The following is a 19,676-nucleotide window of genomic DNA, read 5'->3' as shown; positions in this document are numbered from 1 at the left end:
CTTTAACCGATTTAGCATTATTTTCTTTTTCACACCCTACACGTCTGCATTGCTCGTATTTCTTTACTAACGTGAGAATTTTTATGGGTATATGTAGGTACTGTTATATTTTATTTTGTAATACCAATAGTTATGTACCTAATATAATATTACATACATAGTGGTATTATGCATAATATTATATTGTACTCGTATACATTTATAATAAACGGTTTTTTAAGAAAACTTTACAGGCATATTAATTATTGTCATATAAAGATGCAACTTAACGTGACGGAGGAAAATAAAATTATAAAGACTGAAATAAACCCTTTATGTCCCTTTCTCATTTTCTTCAGTTACTTCATTACATTATATCGCACCCGGGAAATAATAGTGGCACAACTCAAAAAACTTGTTTTTGCAGGAGAGCAGTTGTAATATTTTATTTTGGTGTTTTACATCAGTTTTTTTTTTAAATTCACTTTATGATAGCGTAAAGTTGGCACACTTGAGTCATATCATTTTGAATGTTATCCACAATAACAATGGCACAATAATTATTGTGCCACTATTTCTGCTTGAATTCAAGTAGAATGTTATAATATGATAATGATAAAAATGTTTGTAAGGCCACCATTATATTTTTAAGAATTATGCCACTATTTGTGCGGATAGAAATGATATCTTGGAATATTTCTGCACACTTAACTCAACAAAAATGACCAATTTGGACTTGTGCTACTATTATTCCCCGGGTGCGATATTATATAATATTATTAATATATATTGATAATAATATATTAAATATATAAAAACTGATAGCCAACATTATTAACTCTAGTTGATAAGCATTTCATTTTATAAGAACAACTAGTTAAATTCGTCGTAATAAGGTAGGAGCTTAATTGGAAAAGAGCATTGGTGTAAATCCAGTGGTTATTGGTTCAAATACCGTCGAGTGTCTCAAAAAATATTTTTTTATTGTGGGCATGTGATATTATAAATATACTTATATGAGATGTTTTCAGTACCTATGTAGATTGTTACATTCTCAAATCTTGTGAATTACTCGTTTATTAAAAAAATACGATTAATGTTTTCGTTTTCATTGATATAAAATGCAATACAAGAATATATTTCTGCATTTTTAGTGTAGAACATCTACCAATGTACAACCTATCAAAAGTGCAAAATATGAACGTATTCACATAATGTAATCCAAGTCAACTCAACAATAATATACAAAATTATTATATACCTTAAATTTCGTAATATAAAATATACCTCATAATAATGACAGCGTTACCTATTCTCAAATATTTGGTACTAACCAATATCAAATTAATGTTATTATTCAATGTAATAAAATTGGAACATTACTGTCGGCAATGCTCCACGAACAACGTGATATTTGTTGTTCTCAATCTCTTTCCAGTACTAATATTTACGGTTAAATATAATTATTCGTACAATTTTACATGTAACCACTTTCAAGATGACAGGTATTAAAGGAAATCCTAATTAAAATAATTCTCAACATCTTCACTTGACATAACATTAGCTAATTATTGTTAAATCAATTAAATCTCACTGTATCACTATAGTTTAATATAATGATTTATTGTCTTTTTTAATAATATGTATTACTTATAAAAGAATTGTAAGTAAAAGCAATTACAGTCCGGGTAAGTAATGATTAAATATCTACTTTAATTATTAAAAAATATTTTTTAATAAAAGCATCCAATAGGTACAATAATTGGTACAGTTCCCGTATATTTAAATAACACGATGCGTTTACAATTTACATACATTGAAAAATAATTTGTATCTAACAAAACAGCGTAGGTATCTGTGATCAAAAACCATTCGCTAAAAATATCTCCGAAGTCTTATCTAGCAGTACATTTTGAGTTCTTGTGAAATCGGCAAGTGTTTTCGCTGAGAGCTCCCTTCCGCTTTAACTTCGTTTCCCAGTTTTCGCGATCTCCATCTGACGATAGCTCTGACGCTCATTCGTTCCTATGAGATCAGTAAACTGTATTCATTCCGGCGGGGGTCGCATTACAGGAACAAGCGTATCGGATCGTGTATACAAGATACTAAAGAGCACACCGGTGTGGGTGCTATCTAGGGAATGACGAAGCCCGGGAGATGTGTTTTCAGTTCCAGCCTGGGCAACTTTGTTCGTCATCAGAGCAGTCGTTATAAACTTTCAGAGTGATATTTAACAACGTGTAAATACGCGATATTAATTGTATTTCTTATAATGGGGTGACAACAAATAAATAAAATAATATACTATCCGGAACATTATCAGACAGACTAATAGTAAAATTAGTCATGTAAAATTAGTATTACTATCAAATTAAGGATACTCGAAATTTAATTTAAATTATAATTATTACTACTGACTAAGAGTACCAAAAATTTTGCACTTTATCATTCGAATCGTTTTTTTGCCACCCATATTTTTACTTTTATTTTACAAAGTATTGGCAAAAGTACATTTTTAAAATTATTGTCTATTAAATTCTAAACTGTCCTAAACGCCAAACCATAAATTGTGCAGGAAAACGAAATGTTTGAAATTATAATCAATTTTTGTGATTTTTCTCCAATTTTTAATTTATGAAAAATTCAACACATTGGCAAATAATGTCACTTTACACAATCACTGCTAACCTTTTAATTACCACATTTAAAAAACACATTAAATATATCTGATGGACAACGACTCTAAACGCGCCAGTCGCGGTGTAAGCACTAAATGAGTTTAAGAAGTATCATGAAAATACTTGTTTCTTAAATTCAATATAGTCCTATGCATTTAGGTTTATACAGAAATGTAGATAATTTCAATTGATTGATATAAAAAAAACGTACTTAGAAAAATTGGCGTTTAGGATTGTTTAGAATTGAATAGACGTATATTTAAAAAAAACCATATAAATTCATTATTATTTAGTATTAGCTATTCTATAAACTTCCATTATAATAAAAATATTCATAAACGTTTCATAGTTTTTTTTGACCGTGTCCGATCCTAAAAAGATCATAATTATTATTATGGAGTTTCCAACAGTGTGGAAGTTTGCATTACATAAGAGATTTATTTTTGTTTTTACACGAAATGGATATTAACAACTTGCTCAATCTAATAGGTATAAACTCTGACACTAAACGCACACTTGAAAGAACAGTATGTATATTTTCCAGGCCCAGGATTCAAACCTGGGACCCATGACATTCTAAGCCGACGCAACGGCCGTTTGTTGGTTAACGAGGTTTGCTAAAAATAAGTGACAATGTATTAAAATAATCGCAATGAAATATTTAGATAAAATAATTTGCAATTTCTTGATAAACAATGATGTTTTTATTAGATAATTAAGAAAACTGCTATGGTACGAGTAGTATATTAAATTCAATGCATATTTCTAATAGTTTATCTACTATTCATAGAAAAAAAATATTGAAAATTAGCAAAAGTTACATTAACAAAATTTATTCAAAATAATGACTTCTTACATACGTAAGTATTTGAAACCCCAGAATATCTATAAAACAGTTCTGGACAAAAAAAAAAGTGGTACATGAATCGATATTCATCACAAATTGGATAGTAAACTTTACAGAGTACGCTATCGGTACAATAACTAATCACGCACAAAATTTCCTAACAACTATGCATTTAAACTGTGTTTCAAATTAACTACGTAATTATTCGCAGCCGACTTATACAATAGCCACATACAACTCCTAAACGTCCGTATCCCTCAATTTTTTGTTTATATTTTCTTGCATTTAATTTTAATTAAGTTGAATACGTCATATTAAAATAAGTCTTTTATCAATATCTATTTTTCATCAGTTTTATTTATAATTTTATCATTGTCTTACATAGTCTTTACATAATATTATACACGCAATATATTTTGATTAATAGTACACTAATAAAATTCATCTAAAATACTGTATGTTATATATATAACTACTTGCTAACATTTTATTAATAGGCAACTGAATAACTTTTCAAATTTAGAATGGTTAAAATTAAACCTACGCAGATTTGCAAGGGTGAGAAGTAATAATTAGAATATCAATATAGTTGAACAAAAGAGTTGTTTACGTGTTGTGAAGTAGATTTTACTAAAAAAAACACTTTTATTTCTTTATTTACACAAAAATGCACTTAGCATATTTGTAAGTAATGAAATTTACATAACGTGCTTGTTTCAATAGAAAAAAAATAATAAAACTGTGAAGGAAAATAAAAAATGCTATAACGCTAAATTAAATAAAAATATTGTTAAACAAAGATAATTAAATTTAACTGCACATTTTTCTTGGAATTTTGTATTTACTAATACCGTATACTTCGCTAACTAGCTTACATTATTAAAGTTTAAGCCTTACCCAAGTATATAATTAAGAAAGTTTTAAATTTGACTATATTTTTGTACAAAATATCATAATATGTTTTCAGTGATATCAAAACTTCCATATCGGGATTTATAATACTAATTGTAGACTCCTTGGACTTAAAATGGAGTCCAAGATAATAATTTCTAATCCAGAAAATATCAAAAGTCATAGAATTCTATTCCGCGATTCAATACTGCCTTTCAACTAGAGTTTTTTTTTCGATTCTCAAAATTTCTCAAATTAGCGATTATTTGATTCAAGAAAAATTGAGATTTATAATATAATATATATATACTAGCTGACCCGGCAAACGTTGTTCTGCCATATAAATTATTTCTAGTGAATATTTTGGTTGTTAAATAAAAAATAACGAATGTATCGTAAGTGTGTGGGGATGGGATCTATGACAGAAAGAGGAATAGAGCGCTGTAGACGATGACCGCCGATAAAAACAAAAAAACATCAACCATTCATTTTCTCAATTCAAAATGACTAATGATGTTCATAATGAATGAATTACCTGTGACAGGATCTCGTTATTTAATGTTTATGCAATATCCGTCTTGTCCCTTCCAGAAAATTAGCGGATATTGGAGAGCGTCGTATGAACGGTGTGTGTCAGCGATGAACTCCAGATTCTTGTTTCTTCTTCGAATCACGATTTATCGCGTCGATGTGCGGTCGCCAACCATGATTCCAGCAATGTCGTCAACAACAGGCGCATTGAATCGACGCACGTGCTCTCCAGCTGGTGTTTTATCAGTATTGATGACAATTAATAGCGTGATTGTCACTTTGCAATTCGTGCATGTGTGCTTTGAAGAATTTCAATAATTCATTGTGCTCATTCAACAGAGCGTCAAGTTCGCCGACGATGCGCCTGGCATTAGGCAAATTGAGGCCATTGTAGCCGCAACGTGCATCCACATGATTGATGTCCTCACCGCCCATGAAGTAGATTTGTAAAAATTTATGTGGTTCGTTTGGCATTGGCAGCAATGAGCCTACTTTGTGGTATACTTGGCCTTTGATTTTGAACGAAGAATGGAATTGTTGACCATTTGCGGAAGTATTGTGAACTATTTCTGTTGCTCCGAACGAAGTCATTTGGAAGCATGAATTGAATGTGCGAATGGACTTCAGGAACAGGTTTGAATCTGGAACTGTGCCGATGAGCAAGCCGTTCAATGGTTCTGGTGGTATCTCAATTTCTGGTAGTTGCACTTTTCCTGATGCGCAACACATCCCGGCTGACTCATGTTTGAATTTGAGCGCATGAAAATGGGGACATTCTTTGTCCATAGCACAAATCAGCACTTTCGGATGAGTGGAATATTCAATATCTGGCTCGTACTCGAATGCGAGACGAAGAAACGAAGCGGATATAAATGTTCGATGTACTTGTTGGCGTTGTCGGTCATTTGCTCTGCGTGTGTTAACTACGAACCGGCGCGCTTGGCTCCGTTCCAATTGTCGTTGTTGATTTCGTTCAGCTCATGCCTCTTGTGATTGAGATGCACGCAATTGCGACATGCTTACACGCACATTTTTGTTATCTTGTTGGATTTGTTCGTCTGTTCTTTCTGCTCTACTATTTTGCATGTTTGTTTCTTTATTCGTTCGACGGCCCAAATGGCCCCCCTTGCGTCTTGCTGGCATTGTGACTTTGATACACGCACATAAAAATAGATAAATTTAAATAAAACGTACAAAATTTTGCACGCACTACGTTGTGATATGCCGAATGAAATGTCAAAATGACGCGACGCTTCTCTTGAATTCTTCTCGGACGTAGCGCTATCTGTCATTCAACAACATAAATAATTTCGTTCTGTTTGAAATACGAACGCCGGTTAAATTTGTTCATACAAAAATACTATAATCGCGATTAAAAAATGGAAGGGTGGGGGTAGGAGGATGAAAATTTGTAGTTATAGGTATTTTTTTATGCCAAATATTAAAAAAAATACAAAAAAAAAATTGTCAAAAAAATAAAAGAAAAATTTTCTGGATAGAGATACCCTAATCACCTAGCGGTATGAAATATACTTGTTGACCTATTTTCATACCTAACAAATATACATTAAAAAGTCATAAAAATCGGTCGAGCCATTTCGGAGGAGTTCGACCACAAACATCGTGACACGAGATTTTTATATATATAGAGATTATATACTGTGTATTAATTTTCAATATTCTTGAGAAATATTTCTGAGGCTGAGAAACAGAAGGTGGCAAGTCACAATAGTGAAATGTAAATACGAATGTTAAAATATAAAAAATGCGACATAAAATGACGTTTTTTTTATTTCAGTACAAAAACTTTATTTTTTTAATTTTTTTTAAATGTTACATATCAAAATTAGTGTATTTTCAATATAAAATAGGATTAAATGCAAAATAAGAAGTGGACTTACTTCACTCTGCTACTGAAAATGTTGCCAGCCAAATGAAAAACTTTAATAGCACAATGAAGTAAGTCCAAACTTAAATAGCAAAATGAAGTAAGTCCAACATTTTTCATATATTGAGTCGACATGATTGTCACAATTTAGAAGCTTAATGCGATAAGTCACTCTGCTGCATTCTGCTTCTACAGGGTAGAGGACTTACTGCACAAATATATGATTTTTTTTTAAAAGTACAACATTTTTGGACTTGTTGCAATCTGCTTCTCGTAGATATTAACCTCGTTTAAAAATTGGCACCAAAACACCATTTTCGAAAAAAGTGGACTTACTGCCATCTGCTTCTGATCCCTAGATTTAGTCATTTAACCTCTTATATAATATAAGTAACATAAAACCATTTATAATATAAGTAACATAATTTATTAGTAACTAAGAACCCAGTTCTTCTTTTTCGTAACCTTAAGCCCTCAATTACTTTACCTATAGAACTATTATATTACCTAAACATAATAATATATAGATGGTAGATTACAATCTATTAGTTTTAATATGATTCGGATAATACAAGTAGACTCAATTTCCTTTTACCTACTTATAAATAATGTCATAGTGTCAGAGCAAAGGGATAATCCAAAAAAGGAAAATAAATATATTTATCAATTGAAATGAGATCAAACACGTGTGTTATTACTTTCGAACCAAATAAGTGTGTACGTTGGTGTATATTAACTTTTCACAAATAGGTCACGAAATAAAATTGGAAAAAATCACGCATATAGCGATGTCTTTTTGGCTAGCCAAAAAATGCAATCGCATTCGATTTATTGGATTATGGGCCAAAAATAACCTTCGATGAATCAGCGAAAAAATGGCATAGCGAATGATTGCGAAAATAAAAATTGCAGTTTTCCACCCCTCCTGCAAACCAGCGGCAGTATTCAGCAAACCACGATGCACTGCCTACAACCGGTTTACATCGGCTACGTTTGTCAAAGTATGGAAATATTATTTTCAAATGTAGATTTTGTATTGAATAAATATGCTCAATACTTCATTGAAATTTTATATTTTATTTGTAGTTATAATAAAAAAAAATATACTTTTATCGGCTTCATATTTTGTCAAGATATTTCAGATACTTTTTATAGCAGATTCTTGAAATAATATACCGTATGAGTTGTTCCATCCTCTACATTATAATTATTTATGATTTTTTTAACCTTTAACATTAGCTCAGAAATTATTCCGTCATTTCACCATAATAGTTGAAACTGAATAATTCCCATCATGTAATAACATATATTATTATTGAATTTTAGCTTTCTATTTTTCAATACCTTTTATAAAATTATTTTTATCTCACAAATCACGAATTACTCCGCTATAGAAATGCAAGAAATGATGTTATTGTTAGAGTTTTGACACACACCACTCTGATTGCATATAAATTATTAATAATCGAGATAGAACAGATCAATAAAATCAATATTTTCAATTCCACAAAAATGTGGCTTGGCTGAGAAAACTACATTTAAAGTATTATTGAATATTGTAAACTCAACGATTTGGTGCGTGTTAATTAATTTAAGCATTATAAGGAATCATCTTTATAATCAAACTATCGACTGTACTATTTATTGCTCCCGGCTTCTTTTAAACTTTTTAGTACCTACCTATTTTTTTTGTTTCCACGTATTTCTACTGAACATGACAAGTTGGCTAATCTAGTGAGTTTTGGGACAACATTGTGGACGTTTAATTCTCTTCTGAATACCAATATGTATTCAACAATAATAATTATCCATTCAACAAGTAAAATATCTAATCGATTAATATTGCACCAGTCAACGTATGTGCCATCTTATCCATTTTTATTTATATGATCTTTCCGCATAATACCCAACATACGCTTTCCAGCGACACGTTGTGTTTGTCAACTAATTATCAATACAATCAATAATTATACAATATTTGGCCGCTCTCGTGGTGCAGTGTGCAAGTTTTGGGTTCGATTACCAGTGAGGTCAAAATATATTTACATAATGTGATTTGTAAATTCCTCAAGCCTGGGAGTTTTACCACTATTATTGGGCTTCGAGGCCTGTTGTGGTGTTTAATGAAACAAATAGGTAATAATAAAAAAAAATACGATTCAACGCGATTACGTAATTATTATAAATACGAACTCTATATTTTGCTTATACGACAACAGGCTATAGAGCTCAATTTAGAACTATGGGGACGTGAATAAGGACGAGGGTTAGTGAGGTTATAATGATAAGACTTAGATAGGATGCGTGTGACTATGAAAAATAACCACTTTATTCTCCCACATAAAACAATACAAATAGTATGACAAAACAAGGTTAATACTAAATACTACAGCTTGTAGATAAGAAAATACTACGGCAAAAAATACTGAGAATAAAAATGCTGATATAAATTCTTGGATATTACCAAATGGAGTGATTGTATTGAATTGCTCATAATGAGTGATTTGTAAATATATATGAGTGCATTATTTATTGACAGAAAAAATTGCTGGTGTGTTACTATTAATAAGCAATGACAAAAAAATGCTTGTTTGATTTTTAGTTGCTTGGTCAGGTATGTGTACATGAGTATTGATATGTTTTGTTTCGTAATTGATTAATTTAATTGAAAGTCTAATTACAAAAACGACAATTCCACAATTCAATATTTTCGGGAAACAACGTTTTCATGTATCAAGCTTCAATTATATGTTTACACATGAGATTATTTTTCCGTTGTATTCTATGTCGAAATTAGAACCAAATGGCAATTTGTTTCAGCCGATAAACTCTTAAATGTAATAAATATAGGCAAAATAAAATTGGACGTAGCGCTACTTGTACCTCACTTTTTAATTTATTCCGCATAAGGCACATATTTTCGTGGCACTGTTATGAGTTTACCAGATGCTACAGCATAGGAGACGCCCTTTTCAATATTGAACGTTCCCTTATTGGTTGACTTAAACGCGCGCGAAATCAACCAAGCTTTAAATAATATGAAACACGGGCTTGACGCTTTTTGTCGATCGAGACTTAAAATATTTTTTTCATAGGGTTATGTCGCGTTTTGGAATTTATAGATCAACACATATTGTGTAAAATTATACAAAGAATAAGTGCGTAATTTTTATCGATTTTGACAAAATGTGGACTTATCGCTTTTTGGAATTAGACGCCTCAATTATCATTGTGACTAAATAATTAAGTAGATTATGCTAAGTCATGGTGGTAGGATGTCTAATTCTGACAGAACAATGTAAATAATTAAACCGCAGAGTTCAGATAAACACTCACGTTCATTTTTTTTTTTTAATATATATTCAAAAGGCAGAATCCAACCGAAATACGGACCTAGAAGTCCCTCATGAGAAGCCAGTACTTTAAACATTAAGCTACAAGAATCTGTAATAGAATGTTTCGTCTTCTAAATGAAGTTTAGTTAACAATATTGTTTTCCTCAGTAGCTTTTACTGCAGCTCCGCACCTCATAATTATAATAATTATCAACCACAATCACTAGACGGTATAAGTTAACTGATTTTAATGTGAATCCAATTAAATATTTTTTATAACTATCAATGTTCTATCTAAAGTTATTTTGCCCATGTATACGTACATATTTATAAAAAAAATGTGCGAACAAATATTTCCGCATACATTTTTATAGCACGGGTTAACCAGGCTACTAGAAGTATCTGAAATTAGTACTTAACTTTTTTATCTTAGTAATATACTTTATTGGATTCAATTAATCGACAATTATAAAATCGGGTATTTAACATTTTATCATAGTGTGGCGTCTGAAACAAGAGTATCGTTATATTGGCTACATACCCAATATATAGGTTGAATACTGGGTAGAGATTTAATATATTTGCGATATATTCCCATGGATAAGGGTCAAGGGGAGAATATCTAGATCCCTTTAATAACAGATGTGCTACAAAAACATCATAAACTATCGATTTTATGAAGTGAACATTACAATTATTCATGTTACCACATCTTAAACATTGTCAGAATATAACTAATAATAAGTTTACACAAAACATCTTTATCTTGTCTGATCTGTACTTAATTTAAAGGATTCCCTTATTCATTTATATAAAAAAAACATCCCTTCCTATTATTTCACAATATAAAATGATACGGTGTGAATTCGGGCAAACATAAATTTATTTATTGATTAATTTCTTATATCTAATAATATTTTATAGCAACATACATTATGTAGAAAGATGCGTGCGTTTTTTGACATTAGTAAAATATAGCTAGGTACGAGTACATACTTTCTTGACTTAGTAATTTAACGAGTACATTTATCTACGCAGTTCTGATATATTTTGTTACATCTTTTCTGTAAAATATTTACAGGTTAGTTAATTTTATGATCTGCATATACAATGGAAAATTTATAGGCAACATTGACTAGGGTGTTTTACATTATATGCACCGTGAATTTAACTTGCTAATTCAAATTATCCTTATCGCGTCGAAGTTTCTCAGATTTTCTGTAAATAGGTAACTTAGTAAACTATATCAAACCATTGAATAATTTCACCCTACTGGTAAAATATGGATATATATAAGAAAGTTTGCGAAATAAAAAGAGCCTAGTTGTAAAGCAGTACTAAGTATATCAAAATCCACTATAAAGTATCTCATGTAATAATAGAATAACGTGGTATGATCATTTAATGAACTATGTATATGAGCTATAAATATATATTTATAAATATATGAACTAATAATACCATACTTCTTATTTACTGATAAACTATTATTAAATAATATGATGCAATGTTCAAAAAAGTACAAATAAAATTTCACGTTTCGTAGGATAGAAACTCAAAAGGTATTTACTATATTATTTTATTACTGATACTCTAATAGGTCGGCAACCTTTTCAACATGAAAGCAGAATATAATATTAAGAAATTGGCAAAAATACAATATACAATATAATATATATATATATATACATATATATATATATTTGACCGATTAAAGTCTATGATAATAATTGCGTATGTATTTACAATGCGTTTCCATTTGAAAACAATATCTTAGAATAAATGTATCGCTATATTTCAAAATCAGCCAAGTCCACCTTTAGGTATTTTTGACTGTTTTGTGAATTGCTGAAGAACTACTGCTTTCTAACATTTCTGTATTATCAAAATGTGGAATTTATTAATTTTAAATATTCTCTACTCGAAATAATATAAACTTTCAGCCTTGTGACTGTGTATTTGAGAAAAAAAACTGTTTTTCTCCTATTCATCTATTATGGACTTGGCTGATTTTGAAATGTAGCGACACAAATATATATTTCAAAAAAAAATGGTACAGGTTGAGACACAAACACTGCCAATGTGGCTACCAATTTGGCCACCTTCAGCATACTTTATCACGATGCAATAATTAAATAAACTAAGCATCCGAATTTTTATCAAATTACCCACAGTTCTGATATTTATTCAAAATATTTTTTCAAATGTGTATATTTCAGAGGCATTGCGAATTATGCACAAGAAATTGAGACTATTAGTTTCGAAGTCAGTTATCTCCAGATTTACTTTTTTATATTTTGCTTGATTCTGATTCTGTAACCGCTTGCCCATCGTGTTATATTCAAGCCGAAGGATGATTTCAATGTCATTTATATTCATCAGCCGTCAGTTTTTATATTTTACAACTTTAAACATGATTTGTATTAATTTTAATTACACTGAAGATATTTTATTTTGCTATTTGCTTTTTCTTACTATTTAGTAATATGCAATTCTGTGTGTTCTAAATGTACTTAACGGGTTTTTCCGATGATTTCAAAATAAGAAAATATGGAAGTTACCGCATTTGAAACTAATAGCATCAATTATTAGTATAAAGAAAGAATAATTTAACTCTTTACATATTTATTTAAATAATATATTCTTCTTCTTCCACCCGGTCACGTCCCAACATTGGGGCATAGGGCAAGCACAAGTTGGCGCCACTTCCCTCGGTACATCGCCAACTCTTGCGCCTCCCGCCATGTCAGATCTGCAGCACGTAGGTCGCTTTTGTAGCACCGCTGCAGGGTGAGGGAGGGCTGGCCACGGCGACGGAACCCTTGAGGCTGTGCCACAAGGGTACGAAGTGCCGCACTCTTTGGCGGCATCCGGAATACGTATCCTAGCCACGTGAACCATCTCTTTGTGATAACTTCAATCACCGAAAGCTGTTATATAATATATTATATTCTAATGTATATCAGTAGGTAGGTATGTTTATAATTAACCGAACGTGTTGGTTTTAGATCTAAGTCATTTTATAACATGGTTAAACAGAAATTCATAATGCTGCAAACTTTATCACAGAACAACATCCGCTTTCTAATTAGTTGTACATACCATCTAGTTCCTTAAATTAGTAAGAATGGCCATATAAAGATAATACTACTATGACATTATATATTTTTTATATTATAATACGTATCTCAAAAATAAAAATGAATTAATCACCTGCCACAGGCCGAGTCATACCTGGGTCTTTTGACCCTCTGCCCCATCCAGTATGAGGCCAGATAGTAGTAAGCAAACCTGCAAGGGTATAGAAGGGGTTAAGTCGTTGTTTGCGTCCTGCAAACAGCGGCGCACGGTGCAGTAGCACAGGCGCTGGCTGCCCGCCGCACAATGGGAGCGGTTAATGGGACGCGATACGCCGGACAAAGAAACGTCACGGCAAATATTTGCCCGGTCGAGATGCGTGCTCCGGGCCTGTGCCCGTGTGACGTCATCGGGAAACTCAGAATCGAACTACTCAGTACTCGGTTAATTAGGAAATATTCGCATTTCTCTGTACATTGTTTTTGAATTTTCATAAATATATAAGACGATTTAGAATAATTATCTTGAGAATTCTTTATACGATATATGGCTTCCAGCGCATCTCTTCTATACACAAGACTGCTTTCGGCCTCTACAGCAGATATCTAGGGTATGAGAGTATCGAAATATTAGCACTTATTGTAACAACTACAATAAGTTAGCCGTCTGAACTGTCAAAACTGTCTATCTCACTCTAAAATGTATTACAGCCAAGATAGGTGCTCGTAAAACATAGCACTTATTATAACAATTACAATTACCTTATTGTAATAATTACAATACGTATACTTGGATACTTTTCTACCCTAAATAGTGGCCGAAAGCAGTCTTAGATGCGCAGGAAGCCATTAAATACCAGTTGGTACGAAAAATTGGGAGGCCAAGTTGAAATTCTCCCGAAAATGTACGGTACGTAACCAAGACATATCCTATAAGTATGGCGGGGAGGAGACTAGCAAGAAGACACAATCAGAGAAGAATAATTATATTATAATAATCTGTAAGTATGTATATGTTAAATATAATTCCATTCCTGTCGATTACATGGATTCATTTTGAGGATTTAAATAATTCATCAATCTATCAGCCTCTTGAATACTAGTCGTTGACTAGGTTTTTACTGCGATTTTCTTTTGTTTGGAATAAACATACTTATTATAATTTTATTTTAAAAAATCCTAGATTTTCTTTTCATTCAACTGGTATAATGAAAACACATCTTTTGAGTACCAGTTGACACAACTGCCTTCTTTGAAAACGATGTTCAATATGAATAGATTGGCAAAAGGATATATGGGATATTTTGACGAAGACCATTTATTTATTGGGTTAAATTGTTTAGAATGCCGTATTCAGCATCCCTAAAGTAAAAATTAAGAGTTAAAGTATTCTGTCTTAAAGTTATAATCATTTTTGGCGAGGTAGTTAATTGATTAAAAATGTAAACATTCTATAAAATAAAAATTGCTCACTTATTAAGTTGCAAAGTTGGCTCGTGATCTGAAACTTTTTGATAATATATAATGAATTTTCAATAAAATATTAGTGTATTCATAAATCCTTTCATGGTATTTTTTAATATGTAGAATTATTAAAAAGAATAATTTTATACAAAATATATTATAATATTTGAATTTAAACACCGTATTACGTATTACATAAAGTAGTATAATAATATATAGTGTGTAAAATGATACGAGCGTTGAGGCATACACGTTTCAATGTTGCCTTCAATAAACTCAATACGTGATGTGTGTCGTATAAAATGCTTAAGAAAAGCTGAAGGCATTTACTAAAGTAGTTTACATCATTTTACTTTGTAAAAGACAAAATAAAACTGTCGAACAATTCGATCTCATTGTATTATATTGTTAGGTATTTATTATTATTTTCTTGTATAGCTGTACCGATAGCTTGATAAATCAATAAGTTATCAGGTATAAGGCCTTTCTCTTGGAGTTGATATTGCTATGACAACGAAAAATAATCACTTTATTAGTATTTAGCCAATTCTTAATAACAATTTTATTATTATATTAAAGATAATATTGAAAGGAAATGTGGATGCAGAAAATAATTATTAATGAGTAATGCGCATTATTTTGTTATTATTCATAAAACGAAGACGGTATATAGTATTAATTTTATTTATTTTTGATTTTTATGCTGATTAATTCTTGATATAAAAGTAAATATAATAACTTTCAAAAAAATATGTTATCATATTGGGACTAAAAAAATATTGCGAACGAAGTGCCAATGCAATATGAATATATCAATAATTAATATTATCAAACAATAAAAAATACTATTTATTTATTTAAAAAAAAGACACATTGAGCACATAACAAATTATTAATTCACAACATGTCATTTAGAATAATAATTACAAGATAAAAAGAACTTTTTATGAACCACGTCTTTAAATTTTCTGTGAATCATATGACTTGTTTGACATATATTGATATATATTGACATTTCATATTGATTTTCATAGTAACATACGTATATATTAATAATTTAGTTGCTAGGACCCCCTTAGCAATCAATAATAGTGTTTTACTTTTTACGATTTTTTTCCGAAATAACTTTCCATACAAAACAAAATTAACTGAAATTCAATTCTGCTTAAAGATGGCTAAAAGTATTAAAAAAATGCATTTTCATCGTGTTTTGATATAATCTAAAAGTTTCAAATGTCTAGCTAGTCGGGAAGTTAGTTAAAACAATATTTGTATTGGACAAAAATGAAAAAAAATGTACTGGACAAACAAGAATACGAGCTAATAAAAACGTAGTAATAATAAGAAGTACATGTTAATCAATTTAGTAGAGAAGAAACAAAATCAAAAATGTGTACCGAAATAATATCAATAAAATAATAAATTAATATTCCAATCAAGAAGACACGCAATCTTTATAAGGCAGCTTTATAGATTATTTGTTAATAACCAATGAAAGGAGGGCAAAGTCGATATTGTGGAGTAAAGTTGTTTAATAAAAAGTACCTACTTCTTCCCTATTCCATTATAAAAATGCATCATATTGCTTTCATTTACAAAAAGTAGTATTTTTTGCTTTCGAGTTGGTAGTTGTTGAGAATTATTACTGTTTGTATTTTTTTATTTTTCGCGATTTCGTCCTTCGGGATTCCAGCATTCGGGATTTCGGCATTCAGGATTTCAGCCTTCGGGATTTTGGCTTTCGAGATTCAGGCCATCCGGGATTTCGGCCATTCGGATTTCAGCATTCGGGATTTCGGCCTTCGGGATTTCGTCCGGCACCCGCTTAGCACTGTAAACGGAATTCTTACTTTGGTTAAAATTTTGTTTAACACTAATGAAATAGCAATAGAATATCAAAAAAGTAAGGTTATGTTGAGTGAACTTTGTAGAAGTAGACCCAGAGTTATCACATTTGACCGACATCATATTGATACATGGTTTTATATTGGATTAGTGAATGTTTTTTTAATTTAATGTGTCTGAGTTTACTTATTAAAGTAGGTAAAAAAAACCCCCGTTGATATTTAAAATACATGATAATTTTTTTTAAATTTTTCGTTTATAAAACGCTGAGAATTAATTTCGGTAACGACGTACCTACCTTAACAAAGTATCTACTTTATTTTAATTAAGCCGTTGAAACTATTATAAATTTGCTAAGGATTTTTCGTTGATTCCCCGTTGAAAGCGTATCTTTAAATATTAGCACAACGGTCAGCCTAACAAGCTTCAAGAAATATAAATAAATTACCTCTAGAAAAAAGCTCTAGGTGAAATACTACACCAAATTAAAATGTTCGTTTTTTAACGAAGCGATTATTTTAAGCGCCAAAAAATCTCACTTTCGCGCGCTTTATTTTATATTTATTATGATTAAATTATCAATCATCTTGATCGTATTATGTGCGGCTAGGATAACAAACCCTGCAAAAATTATTATGTTACAAGAGTTGCTATTCATTTTGTCTTTGAGGTGTTGATTTTTCACTTAAACGAGTTGTAATCTAGTATATTATAAAAGTACTTACTAATATTTTCACATTTTTTAATGTCATTTTAAGGTCGGTTTCTAAGAAGCTTTGTTTAAGCTCAAATTTTATACTAACTTACACTTTCAAGTATTTTATAACTTTATAATAGAAATTCATTAAATCTATGTAACGTTTAACTTTCAAATTTATTAATCTAGATTTTTGTGGATACAGATCGATTGTTGATATTATGACACGTGGTTGCTCCAATTAAGTGTCAGAATTTCAATCGTATAATATAAATAATAATTAAGGTAATTATTCCGCAGAGGTAGACATAAGCTTTTATACTATTTTTTTTACAAAAACAGTTTATTCCATGTAGACAATCATAATAAATACCTTTTTCTGTCGGCGCATCGGCTTTTCAATCCAATAATCGTTAATTAAAATTTTGAAACTTTCATACATTTTGATACACCATTATTACAAACTAAGATTATATGAGGTAATATTAGGTTGGGGTAGGTTAAATTAGGTTAGGTTATATTAGATTAGGTTAGGTTAGATTTGGTTTGGTCTAAAAAGAAAGTTGTAAAATTTCATGTCCACCTCTGCGGCACATTTACCATAATTAAGTACATATTATTTAAATACACACTATATGAAAATATTTTGTTACAAATTGATGGTGTTATAACTAAAGTACTACTCGATGAAAATATTAATAGTTAATCGCAATAATAAGAACCAGTGTATATTAAGAACAAAAGAAAACCTTTAACTGAAACACAATGAAAAAATTTCAACCGCCTACTATTAATAAATGTTCTGACGTATTTCTGGTTATATGAACTTCTGGTTTCTATATATTATAAATAGACTCGAAAAGGGAATAATTGATTCTGACTGTTATGATAAATTATAATTATAGTTACTAGCTGAGCCAGCTGGCTCTCGCCAGTCTGTCTCGCTAGGTCTTGCAGACAGCTTAGCGTCCTAATGTACGATATTGGATTTTATTAAAATTTTGAGGTATGCAGAGACGGCGCCCTTTGACATTTCGCTGATTTTTTACTTTTACAATTTGCAAGACGTTACTTTCAATATAAATTTGGCGTCATATGCAGAGTCTATTCTGGATTCACCATCCCAGGCTGCTAGACCTAGCAGAATAGCTTAAAGTAATTTAATTGCGATTCAGTAATATAACGTTAATATTAATCACATGCGTATCCCCTTGAGGTAATAGAAGAAGATTAGCCATATAAAAAATAAATTATAATTATTAAATTATTTTGTTTCATTGTCTAAAAAAATGCTTGCAGCTATAGAATAATATTTAAAAAATCAAATTTTGAATTAACATATTTTTATATAATATTTCCCGGTGCGGGACGTTCATATTGAAACAAATGTTGATAAAAGAAGAAACTCATAGATCTGAGAGGAAGTAAATGGGTTGGAAAGGACTTCGTCTATATATGTATTGATCCAAACTGATTATGATAATGGCATTATAAATATGTAGGTAGATATATGTATGTATATGTTACGCCTAATGTGTGAAATTGCGTATTACCTACATGAAATCGGCAAATTTTTGCCTATTTCATGAAAAATGCAAACCCGTTGCCTTATTCATGAAATAGACAAAATATCTGTCAAGTGCGTGAATTCGGCAGTAATTGTTCTGCCTAGTTCATGCATAGGGCAAATTAGATAGTTGCGCTCCGGTGGTGTTTTTCTCAACTAAACCAAATGTGTCAAATGCTCATGCATTGGTCAATATAGATAGTGGCGCTCCGGTGGTGTTTTTTGCAATTAATCAAACTAACCAGATGCCAAATGTCATTGATTATATAAAAATATACCAATCAATAACTACAATGACGTTCATTTCCAATTACTATGCCCAAAAAAATTTAGAACTATAATAATATGATACTCGTAACAGGAAAATTTTATTAAAATGTATTTTCGTGATTTCATTTGTGCTTGGGTATCAGGCAATGGTCGATTGTTTGTTTGTGATAGTATGATTAAATTTGATAGTTTGTTGACAGTTGTTAAGTAACCTTAAAATGGACATTCAGTTGAATTCAGAATTATAAAACCTAACTTAACCTAACCTTATAATAATAATGTTATATTATGTCCAATTATAACTAATAAAACCATCCGTATTAAATTAACCTTTTCTACTGTCATGTTGACAGTTTAAGAATTCCATACCCTACCGCACTCGGCAGATAATTTGCCTAATTCATGAATAAGGCAACGGGCTTGCATTTTTCATAAATTTGACAAAATTTTGCCGATTTCATGTAATACACAATTTCACAAATTCGGTTCAGTTCAATTCATAGAACAAAAAATGGTGGAATCAGCTTAGAGAGGCCTTCATCGAGCAGTGTATTGATCCGGTCTAATTATAATAACGATGAAATGAATATATTATTATTATATAAAA

This window comes from Rhyacophila brunnea, unplaced genomic scaffold (genome assembly GCF_057557595.1).
Source record: "Rhyacophila brunnea isolate RB1 unplaced genomic scaffold, BYU_Rbru_1.0 scaffold_19, whole genome shotgun sequence".
Taxonomy (NCBI): domain Eukaryota; kingdom Metazoa; phylum Arthropoda; class Insecta; order Trichoptera; family Rhyacophilidae; genus Rhyacophila; species Rhyacophila brunnea.
The sequence above is the reverse complement of the archived record's forward strand: the minus strand, read 5'-3'. Positions refer to the sequence as shown.